Raw genomic sequence first — 19,965 nt, 5'->3', positions numbered from 1 at the left:
TTATCTTCTTCATTCTAAATCATCTTATCTATCCAGAGTTCAAAAGAGAGCAGCTTAGAGAAATATGGGAAGATAAGCTTGATCTCGGATCTTTCCACCCAGGTTGGCAGGTACGTTGACAGATTTTTTGAGGTTCCAAGAAGACCTCCCCTTTGTATTTCACTGATTCCCGATTGCGCGCTTTCCATCGCCCGTGTCACCCCACTCGTGAGTCACAGGTGTCAAAATCTTACACGCGTGCAACCGCCATCAAATCAAATATAAACTACAGAAGCTCGGAGGCAGACACCGATCCGCTCCTCCGATCCCTCCCCGGCGAAACCGACAGGTCCGAGACGACACCGATTCGCTACGAAATGGTGAGGCTTCGAGTCCAATCCATGGCGACGGAGACGCTTCGGGTCGAGGACCCCAACGTCTCCTCACTCCCTCGGCCTTACCTCCGGCGACCCACAACCATAATCCCAGCTTCAACCCCAATTCCACTGGCGGAGGATCTCGATTCCGACGCTCCTTCGCAGAAAGATGCGATCTTGGAGACCACGGCGACCCTAGACTCAGACCAACCTTAACGTCTTCTCACTCCCTCGGCCTTACCTCCGGCGACCCACAACCATAATCCCAGCTTCAACCCCTGTTGGGATATACCGACTGACCCTGACGTCGACTCACCGACAGATTCCGATGCCGACCCATCCTTGAGATGGACCGACCGACTTTGCCCGTCTGGCAACGGGCGACACCAACACTGCCTCCGATCACCCGAAGCCGACCCTGTATCGCCAACCCCTTGTCGGGTGGGACGTCGCCGTCTCCTTGTTGGGTTGGACAACCGACGCCCGACTTCTACAGGCCCTTCTAGACACCGACTGTGCTCTTGAGTCGCCGCCCGATAGCCAAATCCTGATATATAGTCGGTCGGCCCCTCTCAAAAACGCCGAATGAACGGCATGGGCTGCAGTCCTGTCAAGGACAGGCCGTGCATCCGCCAGGGGGCGTTGTCCTGCCAGAAACCCGGGGCGCTGTTCTGTCAAGGACGCAAATTAATTCCTAGGACCTGTCAGTCCGTCGACGACATGACAACCCCCGACGATTTGACAACTCTTCAGTTGTCTACATCGCCGACGGCGGGACCATATCACCTCCTACTATAAAATGAGGTAAGGCAGTAGCTTGCAGGGGGGCTCTCCCCCTCCCTCCATCGCTGAGTCCCCTGATTCCTCTCTACTGTTGCCTAGTCTCTTCGCTGACTTGACCGTCGGAGGGTTCCCACCGGAGGCATCTCCGGTCAGTGTGGACTTTCTTTGCAGGTGCTCGTTCCAACGATCAGACGATGAGGGATTGGCCGCAACAGGTTTGGCGCGCCAGGTAGGGGGAGGACGTGGGCACACGACCTCCACAGAGTTTAAAGAATCTTTCGAGATGACAAGAACCAGGGCTCAGCGGTCGAGAGCTACCGGATCGGTGAGACATTCTTCTCGCCAGGAAGAAATCTCTCCACCACTCCTCACGGTGGAGCCTAGCTCTCTCTATCCCGTGGTGACCACGGAGGCGCAGATCGCGACGATCGTGCGGCAGATGACTGTGTTGGCGGACGCGGTCAAAAGCCTTCAACAACCCACTCGTTTGCCGCATTCGCCGGCGGAGCAACTGACGGCGAACCCGATGCCGTCCAGGGGCAGCCGCCGACGCTGCGTCGATCTCCGTCTCCTCCTCAGGAGCAGCTGTCCCCGCATTCCCATCGAGAGGGAGAGAGGCCGCCACGGCGCGACATCGTCGGTCCCAAGCCCCTCTCCTTCCCAGCTCGAGCGAGCAAGGAAGGAGAAGCGGCCGCGGGCACCGTCCGCTCCCTCTCGGATTCATCGGGAGATTCGACTCCTGGAGTCTCCCAGCACCGACGGATGGACGACTACGAGCGTAGGTTCGAAGAAATCGACCGTCGGCTGCCCAGCTTCAGATGGATGGTCAGAAGTCTTCGAACGACGTCGACTTCCAGACCGTCCAACCCCTCTCCCGATTCATACTCGACGAACCGATCTCCAGTCGGTTCAAGATGCCACACGTGGAGCCTTACGATGGCTCTACCGACCCTGTCGACCATCTAGAGAGCTACAAGGCTCTCATGACGATCCAAGGGGCGACCGACGCCCTCCTCTGCATCGGCTTCCCCGCCACGCTTCGCAAAGCCACCAGGCTTGGTACTCCGGCCTTCGCTCGGAAGTATCCACTCCTTCGGATAGCTCGAGCACTCTTTCGTGGCCTATTTTAGCACCAGCCGGAAGCCGCCACGAACCTCAGATAGCCTTTTCTCCCTCAAACAGGGAGAAAACGAGACCTCCGATATTTTGTGGCGCGATTTAACGCACCACGCTTGAGGTTCGGGACCTCAATGAAGTATGGCTATCTCGGCCATGAAGCGGGGGCTGAGGGCGTTCCGATTCACATACTCCTTGGACAAGACCCTCCCCCGAACATACGTCGAACTGCTGGAACGCTCGTACAAATATATGCGCGCAGACGAAGGAGCTTCCGACCGATGCCTGACCGAGACCAAGGGCCGAAGCAAAAGCGAAGGAAAGGTCGGGCCCCTGCCGAGCTTAGCGGTCCTCCGACCGACAAACGGATCTCGCCCCGACGACCGAGCCCGAGATCTCCCCGACGGTCGAGCCCGAGACCTCCCCAACGACGGAGCCCGAGGCCGATGCATCGCAGGTATGACTCCTATACTCTTCTTTCTGCTCCTCGTGCGCAGATCTTGATGGAGATCGAAGGAGAAGAATATCTGCGGCGGCCTCGCCTTTGAAGGCAAAAGGCCTCGACCGACGAAAGTACTGTCGATTCCATCGGGCCACAGCCACAACACGGAGCAGTGCATCCAGCTCAAAGATGAGATTGAGGCCCTCATACGACGAGGGTACCTCGACAAATTCCGACGGAGCCCGCCGACTCGATCTGTCCCGACCGACGACCCAACTGACTGAGGAAGCGGTGAACAACCAACCAACGATCGGGGTCGTCAACATGATCTCCAAACGAGCGGATCGGGGGACGATTGCTACAGGGGAGTCGACGAAGAAGCTGCGCCAGGATAATGTAATCATCTTTACAGATGAAGATACTCGAGGATCCAAACTCCCATGATGACGCTGTTGTTGTCTCGGCAACAATAGCTAATTATGATTAAAAAGAATTCTCGTCGATAATGAAGTTCGACCAATATTTTTTCTACTCGACTTTCTCCCGAATGCGACTATCTACTGATGGCTCAAGAGAGTCTCCACGCCCCTGATGGGTTTCGCCGGGGAAGCCGTCATGGTGGAAGGAGAAATTACTCTTCCCGTGACGGTCGGAACCGAACCACGATAAAGCACCGCCCACTTAACTTTCACGGTGTCCAAGTGTCTTCGGCTTACAACGTCATTCTTGGAAGACCCGGACTAAACGTCTTCAGAGCGATAGTCTCGATGTATCATCTATTGGTCCGGTTCCTGACTAAAAACGGAGTTGGGGAGATGCGCAGGGATCAACAGCTCGCTCGGCGATGCTTTCAAATCTCGACTCAGAGCGATATGTGGGAGGATTCCTTGTCGATCGATAAGCTAGATCAACGAGAAGAGCAGGAACGGGGTGAACCGGCCGAGTAGCTAGTTTCCATCCCGATAACAGAAAATCCCGAATGGGTGGTCAGGGTCGGATCGTAATTATCCGACCCAGGGCGACGGCAGCTCATAGAGCTGTTGAAAGCCAATGCCGACATATTCACTTGGTCGGCAGCGGATATGTCCAGCATCCCTCCGGAAACAATGACCCACCGACTCAACATCAGCCCTGACATGCGGTCGGTGAGGCAGAAGAAGCGGTCTTTTGCTTCCGAAAGGTAGAAGGCCATCGACGAAGAAGTGGATAAGCTACTCGAGGCAGGCTTCATCAGAGAGACCACGTATCCCGATTGGCTCGCCAATGTCGTCATGGTGAAGAAAGCCAACGGAAAGTGGAGGATCTGCATCGACTACACCGACTTGAATCGGGCCTGCCGAAGGACAGCTTCCCACTTCCGAAGATCAACCAGCTGGTGGATGCGATGTCCGGCTACCGACTGCTCAGCTTCATGGACGCCTTCGTCGGATACAACCAGATCCAGATGGCACCGGAGGATGAGGAGCATACGGCTTTCGTGACCACCAAGGGCCTTTACTGCTACGAGTAATGCCCTTCGGTCTGAAGAATGCCGGGACTACCTACTAGCGACTTGTCAATAAGGTCTTCAAAGATCAAATCGGGTGCAACATGAAGGTGTACGTGGACACATACTGGTGAAGAGTGCGCAAACTTCAAATCACGTGCAAGATCTCAAAGAAACCTTCGCACTCTACGACGACATCGGATGAAGCTGAACCCAACTAAGTGCATCTTCGGAGTGACCTCGGAGAAGTTCCTCGGGTTCCTCGTTTCGCAACGAGGAATCGAGACCAACTCTGAGAAGATCAAAGCAATCGTAGACATGCGGCATCCGGACACCAAAAAGGAGGTGCAGCAACTCAACGGAAGGATCATCGCGCTCAGCCGGTTCATTTTTCGGTCGATCGAGAGATGCCTCTCGTTCTTCAAAACCCTGAGACAAGCAAAGCACTTCTCTTGGCTAGACGAGTGCCGACGGGCCTTCGAGGAACTGAAGAAATATTTGGCTTCTCCGCCCCTGCTTGTGAGGTCGGAGGTCGGGGAAACGCTGTATCTTTACTTGGCTACCACTCCAGAGGCAGTTAGCTCGGTGCTCGTCCGAGAGAACGAGAATCGAGTTCACCAACCAATATATTACATCAGCAAAGTACTCAACGAAGCCAAAACTCGATACTCGAAGGCGGAGAAAATGATATTTGCCCTAGTTATTTCAGCACAGCGGCTCCGTCCATACTTCCAGGCGCACGCTATCGTGGTTCTCACCGACCAACCCCTGAGAGCGATCTTGCACCGCCCTAACATATCAGGATGGTTGGCGAAGTGGGCTGTGAGACTGAGCGAGTTCGACGTTCAGTACCGACCGCGACCTGCTCTAAAAGCCCAGGTTCTCACCGACTTTATCGCGGAGTGCCCGACGACCGACCGAGCGTCGGAAATGGGGAGCCCCGAAGAGGTTGGGACCTCCGAATATGACCTCGATTCAACCTGGGTGTTGCACATCGACGGAGTTTCCAACGCTCGAGGAAGCGGGGCCGGGTTCCTGCTCACCAACTCGGAGGGAGTGGTTGCCGAGCACACCCTTCGATTCGACTTTAAGGCCTCCAATAATCAAGCCGAATATGAGGCGCTCATCACGGGCTTGGGGTTGGCACGGGAGCTCGGGGTCGACAGCCTCAAGATCTTCTCCGACTCTCAACTGATCGTTGGGCAGGTCAAAGGCGAATTCGAAGCGCGGGATCCGACCATGGCCAAATATCACCAGAAAGTAAGAGATCTTGTAGCGCCTTCCAGTACTTCGAGATCTCCCACATTTGCAGGGCGGAAAATGCTCGGGCCGACGCACTCTCCAGGCTCGCGACATCCGACTACGGCACTTTAGGTCGGACACTCGTAGAAAGTCTCGAGCAACCAAGCATCGACAAGACTGAGGAGGTGCTACAACTGGCGACCGATCCATACTGGATGGATCCGATCGTTCAGAACCTGACCGACGAAACTAGCCCCGAAGACCCCGCGGAAGCCAAACGACTCCAGTGGGTGGCTTCCCAATATGTGATGGTGGACGATCGACTCTACAAAAGGTCATTCTCTCTTCCTTTGCTGAGGTGTCTGGGGCCAGCCGATGCAGACTATGCACTCAGAGAAGTGCATGAAGGGATCTGCGGTAATCACTTGGGGGGCAAATCCTTGGCCTACAAAGTCCTGCGACAGGGTTACTACTGGCCCACCATGAAGAAGGACGCAGCTGAGTTGGTTCGGAGATGCGAACCATGCCAAAGGTATGCCAACATACAACACCGACCCGTCAGCCAGCTGACTCCCATCGTCGCCCCGTGGCCCTTCCCCCAGTGGAGAATCGACATACTCGGACCTTTCCCTCCGGCGTCCGGCCAACGAAAGTTTATAGTCGTCGCGATCGACTACTTCACTAAGTAGGTGGAAGCTGAACCTCTGGTGTAAATCACCAAACGAAAGATGAAAGACTTCGTCCAGAAGTCCATCATCTTCAGGTTCGGATTGCCGAACATCACCGACAATGGATGATAATTCGACAACCAGGACTTTAGAGACTTCTGTGCGAGATTTCATATAGCGCACAGGCTGACCTCAGTCGGGCATCCACAGTCCAACGACGAGGTGGAAGTGACCAACCAAACCATTCTACATGGACTGAAGACCAGGCTGAATGAAGCCAGGGGCCTCTGGGTTGAGGAACTACCCTCTATCCTATGGGCGTACCGAACGATGCCTCGTGTCCTAACCGGAGAATCTCCCTTCAACTTGACCTACGGGACGGAAGCAATGATCCCGCTGGAGATCAGGCTACCGTCGACCAGAGTCGAGCAGTATAGTGAGCCGGGCAACTCCCAGTGTCGGAGAGCCGACTTAGACCTCTTGCCCGAACTCCGACGCGAGGCACAGATCCGTATGGCTTCCTACCGACAAAAGGTGGCCCGGTACTACGATGCCAAGGTCAAGCCGAAGGTTTTCAGGCCCGGAGACCTGGTCTTAAGAAAAGCAGAAGTTTCGAAGCCTCTAGACCAGGAGAAGTTGTCCCCGAACTGGAAAGGACCCTACAAGATAGCCGACACCTACCGACCGAGAGCCTACCGACTAGAGACCCTAGAAGGAACGGCCATCCCCCGGACTTGGAATGCCGACAATCTGAGGTTGTACTACCAATGAACTCTGTATCCCCTCATCCAGAATACAAATTCAGTTTCCAAACTTCGGAGTCCGGAATCTCGACTCTTCGACTGTGGGTCAGCGCTCGCCAGGAGTACGAGCCCCGACGCCCCGACTTGGGCCCAACGTTCCATTGGGAATCAACAGCCCGATCGCCAATGATACATCGGACACTTATGATGATCGATATATCCACAACGACGGGAGTCACACTCCTTCTACAGTCAAACTCTTGGGCAAAACAATCGGCTAACTTGCCGACTTGGCCCCAGCCAAGAAAGGCCAAGCGCCAACGTGACCAATGTTGCGTTCGCGACCTACCGACCAGGTCACAACCGGTCGAAGAATATTCGGCTTGCCACCATTTATCACGCGCGGTGACATATGTACCTGATCAAGGTCTGGGTAATGGGAACTCGACTTGCCATCGTTTTTCCAACTGAACGCGTCGAACGCCATCCGACTGAACGCACTGGACAACATTCGACCCTACGGAATGATCGGATCATCGGGCTATGTTCGGAGGTCGGTCGACCCTCGACTCGACGAACACGCCCGACTCACGTCCGGGCGATGCACAGTCGGTTTCGACCTTCGACTCGATGAACACGCCCGACTCACGTCTGGGCAACGCATAGTCGGCTTCGACCTTCGACTCGACGAACATGCCCGACTCACGTCCGGGCGACGCACAGTCGGCTTCGACCTTCGACTCGACGAACACGCCCGATTTACGATCAGACGATGGACGTTCGACTCAGGCCTTCGACGGTCGCATCCTACGAACGTCAGAACGATCGGTCTGTAATCGAAACTCGCCTCACCTTTTTCGTGGCGCACACTACCGACTATCTCGGCTAACGACCTGGGATATTAGCGAGCGACCTAATAAGGTACGATGGGTCTATGACTTCACGCTTGGGAAGCGCTTCAGCGAAGCACACGACTCAGAATGCGTCTTAATATGCAAAGGGAAAAAAGTTTAAAAATTCTCGATTTCACTCATAAATATATCGAGTTTACAAAATTGGGCCGAAGCCCGATTACAAGTATATAAAGCAAGACAAAAACAACTCCGATTACTCTTTGGAGTCGACCTCTTCAACCGGAAGAAGCTCGGGGGCAGCCGGCGTGTCCGCTCGGGTCAGCGCTGGATCGGAGGTCGGGGCCGTCTCCCCTTCGGCGACCTGCTCCGAGATGGCTTCCTCCATCGCTGTATGATCCCTCGACGATGGGTCGGCCACCTCTTCTGTGGCTTGCTCCTCCGATCCTAGGGGAACAATGCCACTGAGGTCGAGCTCTGAGTACAAAGCCTTGACTGCTTCCCGAGCATCTTCGTACCCCACCCGGTACGATGCGAAACCGCTTTCCAGGAGCTCCTCCCGATATTTGTCGGAGCCGCGGAAGTCCTCCACCACCCGACCTAACGACTCCGTCGCCGATTTTGCCTCCGCCTCCACCCGACTCAATGACTCCTTCGCCGACTCCGCCTCTGCCTTCGCTATGTCAGCGTCGGCTTGGGCGATTGACAAGTCCTTTTCGACCTTGGCGAGGTTCTCCAAGCTAACCCGGAGCTGCTCGCGTTCGGCCTCGAGTTCGGCGATGATGCCATCCCACTCGCACCGCAATCGGTGAGCGGTTCGACCCTTGCGCTTGGCTTCCTCACGGACCGACTTGAGTTCGGCCCCCGAGGCAGCCAAAGCATCGATAAGGCGAGAGATCTCATCCTCCAGTCTCGCCTTCCGATCGGTCGACAGCTTCAGCTGTTCGACCAGCACCGCCTTCTCGGCTTCGACGGTCATTGCCTTGTCCTTTCAGGCCGCCCGGACGTCCCCAAACTTTCGGTATCCGACGTCTAACTCGAACATGGTGTAAATCAACTGCAAGCAGAAGCCGACCGTTAGAAAGATAAAATAGTAAAGGCAACAATGAAGAAAGAAGGCAAGGTAGAACTTACCCCGATCATGGTCGGGTAAAAGGAAGACAGCATCTCGGTCACCCGCCGAGTCTTCAGGACCTCCAGGTCGGCTGGAAGGAGGGTCCCCTGGCATAATCTCCTGGCCAAGTCGTGGTCGGCCAGGGCTGGCGCTCCCTCGGGGATCCGGGCGCCCGACGACCCGATGCGGTCCCCCGACCTTGAGTCGCCCACGTGGGCCATCGGGGCCTTCCCCCGACCGGCCGCCCAGGCCCGTAGATCGGGGAAGGAGGGGAGGCTCGAACTCGATTGAGCTCCCCCCAAGGTAGCAGTGGGAGCCGACGAAGGACGCTCGGGCTCCCGGGCATCACCCCGGGCCTCCTCCATCGGCGACGCCGCCGACGCTCCTTCGGCCATTCCCTCCATCGGCTGCTCCCCTGATGGCACTGCCGGCGCCGAGAGCGCGATGATCGGCTCCGACTGATCGACTGCCGATGCAGTGGCGGTCGGGGGCAACATCTGAGGCCTTTTCGACGGGCGTGAGGGCCCGGCCCCAGACGCCGGCCTCTTCCTCACTGCATATTGTCTGATCTCGGCGTCTGTCGGTCTCATCCTAAGCGGCGTACCTACAATTTCAATAAGAGAATCAGTACGTGTTCGGGGACAAACAAGAAGCGAAAAGACAATCGATGGACTGGGCAGTACCTAGATGGGGGATCAGGCTCAGACCGGCATCATAGAGGGCTTGTTCGGTAACAAGCTCCCTCTGCTTCGGTACCGACATGTCCTTAAGTCGGTAGAAATCCTCCCGGTCGTTCGCCTCCACTCGGCTGTTCTCGTTCGGCCCAGTCAGAGGCTCACCCCAGTGGGAAGAAAACCCCCAAGGAGAGGAAGAAGAAACAAAGAAGAACTGATTCTTCCACCCATGAATGGACGATGGAAGATCAGTGATGAAAGAGAGACCCTTCCGGGGATTGAAGAGCCACCACCCTCGGACTTTAGGATGGGGTTGGAGGACGAAGAACGTTCGGAAGAGAGAGATCCGAGGGTTGGTCGGCAAAAGCTGACACAACAGAGCAAAACTAATTATTAACCGAACTGAGTTCGGCGCCAGTTGCGCCGGACAAAGTCCGTAATAATCCAGAAGGTTCCGGACAAACTCCGAAATCGGGAGACGAAGACCGACCCGAAGGTCCTCGACATACAGAGCCACCTGGCCCGCGGACGGGTTGTGGACCCGTCCCCCAGCCCCAGGGGCGAAGAGTCGGAACTGCTCCGGGATACAGTACTGATCCCGAAGCCGATCGACATTCAACCCCGAAAGTGAAGAGGCCTCTACCTCCAGGGTCGACCGAAGATCATCAGTCGGATTCCCCAACTGAGCTCCCCGAGGAGAAGTCCTGGCCATGATGCCAGAACCAGGAAGAAGGAAAAGACGGAGAAGAAGAAGGGGAGAGAATTCCAAAAGAAGCAAGGAGAAGGCGAAAGGAGACAAAAGTCTCGAAGGGACTTCTCAAGGAATGGGAGCAGAAGCAACTACCTGGGACAAGGGGGACCCCTCGGACAGAGTCTCTGCAGCAGAACTGCGAAAAATAAGGTTTTGGATACAAGCGACCCCATATATATAGGGCCCCTCGACGGTCGGGATGAGGGCGCACCGATGAGGACCTCTCGGATGATTGACACGTGGCAGCATCCAGGCCCTCCTCCGGCCCGACGATTCGACGCACCCATCCCAGATCGGGCCACGTCGCCTTCATCCGCGCGAACGACTCCGGCCCAATGACCTCCCGACATGTGGCGGAAGAACCGCACCTCAGAATTAATTCGCTGACGGCGGTCCGCATTCCCGATGGGACGCCTGACGGCGGTCCGCGCTCCTAAAAGAGCGCCAGACGGCGGTCTGCATTCCCCAGAGGACGTCTCACACCGGATCGTCTGACATCGGATCGTCGGACATCGAGTCGTCTGACGTCGATTTGTCCGGATCGTCCGTTGGTGAGATCAGCAGGATCAGGGCATGACGCAATGAAGATTCACTCCTTTCGCCCGGCGCCCCACCTGCGTGGAAACGCGGGCTGACATGACATCAGGCTCAGGAGTGGGGGGGCAACTGTTGGGATATACCGACTGATATACCGACTGATCCTGACGCCGACTCACCGACAGGTCCCGATGCCGACCCATCCTTGAGATGGACCGGCCGACTTTGCCCGTCTGGCAACGGGCGACACCAACACTGCCTCCGATCACCTGAAGCCGACCCTGTATCGCCGACCCCCTGTCGGGTGGGACGTCGCCGACTCCTTGTCGGGTTGGACAACCGATGCCCGACTTCTATAGGCCCTTCTAGACGCCGACTGTGCTCTTGAGTCACCGCCCGATAGCCAAATCCCGATATATAGTCGGTCGGCCCCTCTCAAAAACGCCGAACGAATGGTATGGGCTGCAGTCCTGTCAAGGACAGACCGTGCAACCGCCAGGGGGCGTTGTCCTGCCAGAAACCCGAGGCGCTGTCCTGTCAAGGATACGAATTAATTCCTATGACCTATCAGTCCGTCGACGACATGACAACCTCTGACGATTTGACAACTCTTCAGTTGTCTACATCACCGACGGCGAAACCATATCACCTCCTACTATAAAACGAGATAAGGCAGCAGCTTGCAGGAGGGCTCTTCCCCTCTTTCCATCGTTGAGTCTCTTGATTCCTCTCTACTGTTATCTAGTTTTCTCACTGATTTGATCATCGGAGGGTCTCCGTCGGAGGTATCTCCGATCAATATGAACTTTTCTTTGCAGGTGCTCATTCTCGACGATGAGGCGACGAGGGGATTGACCACAACAACCCCAATTCCACCGGCGGAGGATCCCGATTCCGACGCTCCTTCGCAGAAAGATGCGATCTTGGAGACCACGGCGACCCTAGACTCGGACCAACCTTAACGTCTGCTCACTCCCTCGGCCTTACCTCCCGCGACCCACAATTCCACCGGCGGAGGATCCCGATTCCGACGCTCCTTCGCAGAAAGATGCGATCTTGGAGACAACGGCGACCCTAGACTCGGACCAACCTTAACGTCTCCTCACTCCCTCGGCCTTACCTCCGGCGACCCACAACCATAATCCCAGCTTCAACCCCAATTCCACCGGCGGAGGATCCCGATTCCGACGCTCCTTCGCAGAAAGATGCGATCTTGGAGACCACGGCGACCCTAGACTCGGACCAACCTTAACGTCTCCTCACTCCCTCGGCCTTACCTCCGGCGACCCACAACCATAATCCCAGCTTCAACCCCAATTCCACCGGCGGAGGATCCCGATTCCGACGCTCCTTCGCAGAAAGATGCGATCTTGGAGACCACGGCGACCCTAGACTCGGACCAACCTTAAGGAGTGGTGGCGGAGAATCCAATTCTACCTTCCCGCCCGTTCAAAATGGGATTTTGGAACCCGCCGAAACCCTAACCGACCTCAAGAAGCGGCGGCGGAGCACCCAGAGGGTCTCATGGAGGTAGACGAGGAGTCTCCGGCGCGCAGAAGTCTCTGTCGGGTACTGGGTTCCTAAAGTTGGTTATGAAAGAGGAGAAAAGGGTCGTCGAGGGGATTCTGGGGCGCCTGGTTATTACCGTCCATGCTATGTTCCTGGCGTCCGGCTTCGTCGTTAGTGGTCGCAATGGATCTCGTTTGCGGGCAGGATGGGTGTCGGGAGCTAATACTGAGGTGTCAATTCCGTACACTGTCCCTGATCTTGAGGGCCTAGGTAGTGGAAGGGATGAGAAAGTTGCCATCTTGAAGTTAGCAGTAATGGGAACTACGTAATGGTTTATGGGTATATGAGTTGATTTCATCCATAGCTCTATCGTGTATGTTTCGATGAATCAAAACTGGCGCCTTTGTTAAGTTTGGATATGGATTCCATGGGCAAAAAGGAAGAGGAGGTATGTAAACTTTGGAAAGCTGTGAAAGATAGGCTATCTTTCCCTCTCTTAGCTGATATCTGTCTGAAGAATTGGCTGCCTCTGCCGGCGTGCTTCGTGCTCTTTCTGGTTCATCTCAAAATTAAGGTTCTGAAGCTTATTCCTGGTGTTGATGTAACTTGTTCTGAGTTGAGGTACCTGTTGTCAGACAATGAGCTTTAGAAGCAGAAGTTTGTGGAGAAGTTTGGATTGGTGGTTGTGAGGCGAGTTGGATGGAGAAGATGGAAAGGAAAATATACTTTTATGGTGGGTCAAGAAAAAGAATGCTACCAAGTGGATTGGAAGGAGGACAAATTTGTGTGGCCCGAAAATTTTTTTCCAATGTTTACCTAGTTCTTCCCCAAGGATACGAATGGTGGAGATTATGACCAGTCCCCAGCAATAGGTAATTTTGTTGAGGGGGTGCCCGAAATTGTATTTCTTGGTCTTCCATCTTGATGGAACTTTTCACCTCACTATGGTTATGGACTTATTGTGGATTCAATGCTTAGTTTGGAGGATCAAAAGTCATTCGCAGTTTTGTTGCCTGTTCATTGGAGAGATACTATATATTTTAAAGGCCTAGGTTGTCTTTAAGCTATGTATTTTCCTCCACGAAGAAGCACTGGTATGGCCTTAGCATGTGAATCAAGTAACCTGAATGTTTACTTTCCTCAGTCTCAATGGTATAAAGCAAATTTCAATGTGGACTCCTGATGTTTCTATCATGTTATGTTTTGGATGGTTAATTCATGAAAGAAGGTTTTATATTTTATATTTGAAAAGCATCTTCGAATGAATGATTTTAGTCAAATATGGATAGAAATCATCTCTCTTTCAGATGTCATTCATAGTATTAAGTTCACGAGTGAGATTTTCATGCATAAAAGTTCAGTAATCTTAATTAGATCAAAATTTTCCCCTACATTGAACCATACAAGATCAAATGCACAAGTTCAAGCATGCAACACATGCATTCAGGACATCCGAGCTTTTTATTGGGTTCGCTCACAATTTACTTAATCCAGTAGCTAGAATTAATAGTTGCAACTTTTCTTTTCTCTAAATGTCTATATGTTACCACTACTTGATAGAAAAATTGGTTAGAGCTCAGTGTGATCTTTATATTTTATTTATTTTTATCATTACTTATCTTTGATTTTTATCCTTATGTTGAATCTTGTCAAGAAGAAAAGTTAATCATGAGAAGGAAATATTGGAAAACAGAAAGGCCTCTCAACCACTTTGGTCCTTAGACCTCTAGGTAGTAGGAATAATCAATTGCATGCCAGAAAAATTTTCAGGATTTATTTCTAAAGGAGTAACTCTGCAGCCTCAATATTTTTTCTTCATGAATTTATCCTAGGGTTGTCTGTTATCATTTTCTGCTAACATTGCCAATTAATTATGTTTTCAAAATTCATGTCTCTCTTGAAAAGGGCTAGTTGTTTACCAAGAGAGCTCCAGAGCTGTTAATCTCAACATTAGAAGATTCTTGGTAATTGTATATGATTAAGGCAATGTTATTTAGTGGTTTCTCAAGTTATTGGATAATGAATCATTTGAAAAACAAGCAAAGAATAGGCAAATCTTCTGGAAATAAGTACCATGGATGGTGGGACTCTGGATAGGCCATGACAAACACTTTTCAGATGCTCAGAGTTGCTGCTGGGCCAATTGAGCGAGTTCTATGACGGCTGAGCATACTGGAACAGAAGGATATATGCTTGATAGGGTGTAAAAGCTGACCAATCATTTGCTGGGGAAAAATGCCTTTATTATAGATTGTCCGTAAATATATCCTTCTTGGTGCTGATGGCTATACTACTGGATCATCCAAAATCAATACACACACACACACACACATACACACACACACAGAAATTTAGCTTATTGCATATTTGCCTCCAATATCACTATTTGTGTATATATCTAATTCTATTTTTGTACGGATGCCCCTCTTGTTATATTTTTGGCTAATGATGTTCAAAATAACCATACCGATTTTCATTTGATACTATTATCATTTTATGTTAATATTTAACATTCAATTTGTACTAAAAGGTGCTATTCTTTATATAATTTTGTTAATGATATTAATGCAAAAATAAAGTTTTTCATATTTAAAGTAGTAATATAAAAACACTGTTAATCAAAAACAGCAAGTATCAATGCAAAAACAGGATATGATTTCAAGGGTATACATGTAAAAAATGGTTTTTGAACGGTAAATATGCAATAAGTTACATTGCAGGGGCACATATGCTAAAAAACCCTAGATGCCTGATTTTTTTTTTTTGTTCATCACAAAGAGGTCCTTCAAGAAAATATGTGTCACATATAATGTTCTGGAATTTGTGCATTGGCACAGTTAAAGCAAGATTGTCTGTAGTGCATGAATGACGTGTTGCATGCATGCTTGCAAATACATAAAGGATGATTACCATGCAGCTGGAAAGATAGCATGGATCGAGCTTTTCAGGGATTGGATTTCCATCTTGAGATTTAGTGTTGAGATGAAAAATCAAATTCGGATTTTGAAATGGGATCTAGAAACTTTGCTGTAAGTCTAAGGAGACTATAAAGCTTAATACGAGGACTTGATATCTTGACCACAGGCTATTTGTTGGTTGAATTTTATACATAGATGTGTCCTCTATGCATGAGGTTAAGCTGTGACTGATGAGGTAGGTCTCTCTTCGTATCCAAAAAAAAAAAAAAAAGGATATTGTAAGCTTCTCCACCTAGCAGCAAAGACATTCTAGATTTCATGGCTTTGCACCTCTTTTACCTAAAATTGTGTTGTCTAGCAATTTGCTACCAATTTTAAAGGGTTGAGTATAGGTTAATTGTGGTCTAACTGTGTTCTCTATTATTATAGACTTGTGCCCTAGAGCAAACCCCACATGTTGATTGGGAAAGGCTTGGATGATGACAAGATGTCCTTCTTACATGCATAACGCATACAAAAAATATAAGTAATAAGCCTTTCATCTTCTATTGCTGCCTTACATTGCCTTTGGCTCCTATCTAGGGCCATTATCAAAAAATTAGATTATTCAGATTCCATTCTTCCTAGTGTTGTTCAAGTAACACTTGGCCATTTCCTCACCTTACAGAAATACATAGCTTGAATTTAAGATCCTCTTTTTAAGAGGCTGACTCTGACCTACGTTGCATGTAGTCCAATTTTCTTGGTTGATTCATCAATACATTAACCCCATGGATTTTGGTTTGTACAAACAATTTCATTTCTTTAATAGATTCACTATGCATTCACCTCAAAATTCACATTTGAACTATATCCATTTTATGCATATCTGCACTTTCAACCAGTACTGATTTTTCCTTTTTGCTTGCTATTTCCGTCATATGCTAACAGATGAATTTATGAAGTTGTTTCACATAAAAGGTTTGATGAGAATATGGGAAGTCATGTGGATTTCTTTATAAAGTATATCACGAAATGTTGGCCCTTTGTTGTTGGAAAGATACTTTTCAAGAGGTGTCACTTACAACCATATGATCAAGATTAAAAGATGGTAGTTGGTCCCTAAGCTTTATTTTGGAATGGTTTTCTAATGTGCCGTTTGACATTGCTTTCATTTTTTCTATTTTCAAAAACAAAAAATTGAAATTTTATTTATATTTTTCTAATCTTTAAAAATATAAACATATTTGATATAGTCAATTATTTTTTAAAAATACATACGGCAATGGTGGAAGAGATGGTGGTAGTTGCAGTAGAGACAATGAAGGTGGTGATGTTATTGGTGGTGGGTTTGGTGATGATATAGTAGAGGTAATGATGATGGCGGCGGTGGTGGCGATGGTAGTGGTGATGGTGGTGGTGGTGGTGGCAAGGACATTGTGATACAGTAGAGGTGACTAGATGGGCGGCTATTATATGGTGGAGGCGACAATGATAGTGGTAACAACAGTGGTGGTGGAGGGACTGACAATATAGTAGTCGTGGTGATTTGGTAGCAATAGTGTCAAGAGTGATAGCAATGGCAGCAATGGTGGCAATGGTAGTGGTAGTGCTAGAGATAGTGGCAATTATGTTGGAGATTATGTTGGTGGTGATGGTTAAAAGAAAAATGAGTTTCTTATTTTTGAAAATATTGAAAGTGACAACCCTCAAAAGAAAATATTTGAAAGTAATGATTTTTTATTCCTTTTTTTAGAAATAATGAAAATAACATTTAAAAGGAAAAATAAAAACAATATTACTAAATATTTTTTGTCTCAATAAACAAAAAATAAAATTGATGCCAAACAAACTTTTAGTAGCAAGATTTATGAAACCAAGGTTGCCCACTTATTAATAATCATATGTTTCTTCCATTATTTTCATTACTTGCTACATTGAACGATGACAGATTTGCCCCCCTTCTTTTGTTCTTCAATTGTTTTTTGCTTCCTGGCGAGGATGTATGCATGCTTGGCATTTGTGGTATAGCAGGGAGTGATACTAACCAGCCACCAATACCAGACAGGATAGCTCCAATTGGAACGCAAAAATTTGTGTTCTGGTGGGCACAGGCCTAACCAATCCTCAGTCGGTGGGACCATAATATCTATCACCTGCCCTCAGTTTTTTTTTTCTTGAGAAACCTGCCCTCAGTTACTGTTTTGCTTGTTTTGTGATGACATGTAATCACATGATCCAATTTTGAGTATAAATTTTTCATCCGCAGGGAGAGGATTTTCTGGTGAAATGGGCTAAAAATTCATTGCAGAACAAAGGATGATTACTTCTTGTCTACGCATGCATCATTTTGCTTATATGATGTCTTTAATTGAAACTTCTGTGCCATTCTTTTTTCTGCTGTTCCTTTAAACCAATTCTTGTCATGAGATATTAGCTTTATCTTTGTTATGTTTACTGCCATGGGAACCACCATTAGTATATAAAAAGCAAGAGATCTTCTTTCACACCTGTAAGAGGCAGCACTCAATCAAAAGTGTACGGAGTATTGCATAATCCAAGAAAGGGTGCTACTTTCTGGGAATGCTTGCTTGTGGGTGGTGCACCAAAAGATTGTGGGGCATGGGAAAAGGTATTTAGTAAACTATAAAACAAATGTACCATCCTTTCATTAGAGAGCAAGTTATGTTTTCATTTCTGCTGTGCATGTTTTTAAATTCCTCATTGTGATATCTTCTCATCATTGTTGCAGCCATCCCCATCTTTTTATGGTGGGCAGCAAGCTCGTATGTCGGATGCCTTCTGGATGCATTATAACACGCAAGACTTTCAGTAATGGTTAACCCATTGGATGTTGATACATGCCTATACACTAAAGTAGTTAGCATTATTCTGTTTATTTGGCATCCTCTTATATCGACAAGACATCAGTTGGATTAACGGGTTCATTCGCATACATGCTGCAATGGTTGTTGGGTGGACAGGTTAATATCAACTTGCTCTGTACTAATAGACCAAGGTGACAATTTTGTTTTGTTTTTGGTATAGCTGGAGTCTTTGATTTATATTCTCTTTCACACTTATACAAAATTTCTCAGCAAATGCTTGACATGTAATTAAGAGGTGGCGCAAGGTTGTATGTTACTATGTGAAAAACTGTTGATGCAGTTCCTGCTTACTAGTGGTAATATTGTGTTGTACTTCTAGACTTTGGATCCTGAGAGTCTAAAACAAAGCACCGCAGAATGTGAGGATGGGATGAGCTGCATTGCAAGTCATCTAAGAAGTTAGGTGAAAGGGTGGTGAAAGGGGTTATGTTGATTCAACTGCTTTTTCTGTGCATATTTTTATCAGAACAACTGCAAGCTTTCCCCAAAACAAGAAGACAAATGCGATCAGCAAAGACCCTTATAGATTGATTTAGCATGGAAAGAGTTGAGAGCACAGAGGAAGAAGCCAGACTTTGATGCCAAATGCTGCATACTTTGAAGATATAAATCATCAGCTAATGAATTGAATCAAGATACAAGTCCAAATTGAAGGTTTGAAATATATACATAGCTCAATGGAGTAATTTGAAGTTAAAATCATGTTGTTTTGGAAAGTATATTAGCCAATCATTGGCTGCTTAGATGTATGCTTCCCCAGCTTAGTAGAAACACTATTCATTGGCATCCCTAGTGTCTGCCAGTATGGCTTAGCTATCAACATCCCCAAAACCAAGATCTTCCTTTTAATGGTTAAAGGGCTACAATGATTCACCCTCGACCCCTGTATCACTCCGTTATGCATGTCCTTAATAGGCACCGTTTCCACAGCAGGCCATCTGATGTCTAACTCATGAAAAAGTTTAATCTTCCCTGCCAAGGCTTGCATGCTCTGCTCTTCATGGCTTCACATCATTAAGGCCTCTGATTGGGCTAATGCATTAGAGTTCTCTAATTGGAACTGCGTTTATTATTCCCATGCTAGGACCACTGGATACTATGTGATGATGTTTAGTATCTTTTATCTCACACATGCCAATGGAGGTAAAGTTGTAATCTTCTCTGCCAGGAGTTGCTTGCTCTGCTCTTCATGGTTTTGTATCATCATAGGCTTCTGTACATTTTCAGCAAATAACCTTAACCTAATATAGTTTGCGTCTTGTTTATCTGATTTTGTAGGACTCAATGACATCCATATAGTCCCAGGCTAATTTGTATCAAACTTTATGAGAACTGGAATTGTGGAATTTAAAATTAAGTGGCTTATTAAACCACTGTTCTAATAATACATTCAAGGTCTAAAATAATGGCCGCTGTAACGGTTTAATGTCCCCTCTATTATGTTATGTATAATAATGGAGGAACAGATAAAATCATTATAACGGGTTATTAGTGTTATAATGATCAGTTGTAACAAAAATAATGGCTGTTATTGACATTTCTACAATTTCTTTACTGAAAATAATATATTTTTGAATATTCACATCTTTGTACAATATTTACCTCCAAAATGTTTGTACCATCTAAACAGCAATAACTTTTATTTATTAACTGTTATACGGTTTCTTTCTACCAAAAAACTGTTATACGGTTTCTAACCTGTGTCAAATTTATGTAATAGAATATATGGATCATGATTATCCAATTTCATAGGATTCAGTAACATCCATATTGTCCAACGCTAATTGCTATCTAATCTTATGGCAATCGCGACTGTAGAACTTAAAATCAAGTGGGATTCATAAAATTGCTATTCCACTTGACTTTTATAAGGTATTAGCTTCCATATGAGAAAATGCATGCCTATGC

General features: G+C 48.6%; 1 pseudogene; it reads left to right on the top strand.

The window, feature by feature from the left end:
- Positions 1-10,631: 10,631 nt before the first annotated feature.
- On the top strand, positions 10,632-18,445 carry LOC109506669 (putative F-box protein At1g23770; annotated as a pseudogene).
- The last annotated feature ends 1,520 nt before the right edge of the window (positions 18,446-19,965 follow it).

The sequence above is a fragment of the Elaeis guineensis genome, chromosome 15 (assembly GCF_000442705.2).
Source record: "Elaeis guineensis isolate ETL-2024a chromosome 15, EG11, whole genome shotgun sequence".
NCBI lineage: Eukaryota > Viridiplantae > Streptophyta > Magnoliopsida > Arecales > Arecaceae > Elaeis > Elaeis guineensis.
The sequence above is the reverse complement of the archived record's forward strand: the minus strand, read 5'-3'. Positions and strand labels throughout refer to the sequence as shown.